Source organism: Arachis duranensis, chromosome 2, assembly GCF_000817695.3.
Source record: "Arachis duranensis cultivar V14167 chromosome 2, aradu.V14167.gnm2.J7QH, whole genome shotgun sequence".
Classification (NCBI taxonomy): domain Eukaryota; kingdom Viridiplantae; phylum Streptophyta; class Magnoliopsida; order Fabales; family Fabaceae; genus Arachis; species Arachis duranensis.
In genome coordinates, this window is record NC_029773.3 from 64,467,360 (window position 1) to 64,469,311 (window position 1,952).

Consider the following 1,952-nt stretch of genomic DNA (forward strand, 5'->3'; position numbering starts at 1 on the left):
ATCCCATCTTTCTCTTCACCACTCACATCCATCCTTCTTAAAACCCCACCTACCTCACCATTCAAATTCAAACCACTTTCCCACCCAAACCCACCCTCAAATGGCCGAACATCCCTCTTCCCCTCTCCTATATAAACCCTCCTTCACTCCTCCATTTTCACACACCTTAAACACCTTCTCTCCCTTCTTTGGCCGAATACAAAGCCATTCCCTTTCTCCTCATTTCTTCTTCTTCTACCCTCTTCTTTCTTCTTTTGCTCGAGGACGAGCAAACATTTTAAGTTTGGTGTGGTAAAAGCGTTGCTTTTTCGTTTTTCCATAACCATTATGGCATCCAAGGCCGGAGAAACCTCTAGAAAGAGGAAAGGGAAGGCAAAAGCTTCCACCTCTGAGTCATGGGAGATGGATAGATTCATCTCAAGGGTGCATCAAGACCACTTCTATGAAGTTGTGGCCTTGAAGAAGGTGATCCCCGAGGTCCCTTTTTCACTCAAAAAGGGTGAATATCCGGAGATCCGCCATGAGATCCGAAGAAGAGGTTGGGAAGTACTTACCAACCCCATTCAATAAGTCAGAATCTTGATGGTTCAAGAGTTCTATGCCAATGCATGGATCACAAAGAACCATGATCAAAGTGTGAACCCGGATCCAAAGAATTATCTTACTATGGTTCGGGGGAAATACTTGGATTTTAGTCCGGAAAGTGTGAGGTTAGCGTTCAACTTGCCTATGATGCAAGGAGATGAACATCCTTACACTAGAAGGGTCAACTTTGACAAAGGTTGGACCAAGTCCTCACAGTCATATGTGAAGAGGGCGCCCAATGGAAGAGAGATTCAAGAGGCAAGCCGGTTCAATTGAGAAGGCATGACCTCAAACCCATGGCTAGAGGATGGTTGGAGTTTATCCAACGCTCAATCATTCCCACTAGCAACCGGTCCGAAGTTACCATAGACCGAGCTATCATGATCCATAGCATCATGATTGGAGAAGAAATAGAGGTTCATGAGGTTATAGCCCAAGAACTCTATAAGGTGGCGGACAAGTCCTCTACCTTGGCAAGATTAGCCTTTCCTCATCTCATTTGTCACCTCTATTATTCAGTTGGAGTTGACATAGAGGGAGACATCCCCATTGATGAGGATAAGCCCATTACCAAGAAAAGGATGGAGCAAACAAGAGACCCCTCTCATCATGAGATCCCTGAGATACCTCAAGGGATGCACTTTTCTCCACAAAACTATTGGGAGCAAATTAACACCTCCCTAGGAGAGTTGAGTTCCAACATGGGACAACTAAGGGTGGAGCACCAAGAACACTCCATTCTCCTCCATAAAATTAGAGAGGATCAAAGAATCATGAGAGAGGAGCAACAAAGACAAGGAAGAGATATTGAGGAGCTCAAACACTCCATAGGATCTTCAAAAGGAAGAAAGAGCCGCCATCACTAAGGTGGACCCGTTCTTTGATTTCCTTGTTCTTTATTCTTCTGTTTTTCGAATGTTATGCTTATGGTTATCTATATTTGTGTCTTGTGATCATTAGTGTCTTAGTGTCTATGCCTTAAAGTTATGAATGTCCTATGAATCCATCACCTCTCTTAAATAAAAACGTGCTTAATTGAAAAGGAAGAATTGCATGAATTTTGAATTTTATAACAGTTTAATTATTTTGATGTGGTGGCAATACTTTTGTTCTCTGAATGTATGCTTGAACAGTGCATATGTCTTTTGAATTTGTGGATTCATGAATATTGGCTCTTGAAAGAATGATGAGAAAGGAGACATGTTACTAAGGATCTGAAAAATCATAAAAATGATTCTTGAAGCAAGAAAAAGCAGTGAATACAAAAAAAAAGAGAGAAAGCAAGCGAAAAAAAAAAGAAAAACCGAAAAAAAAAGAGAGAAAGAAAAAAAAGAAAAAGAAAGAAATAAAGTTGTGATCCAAGGCAA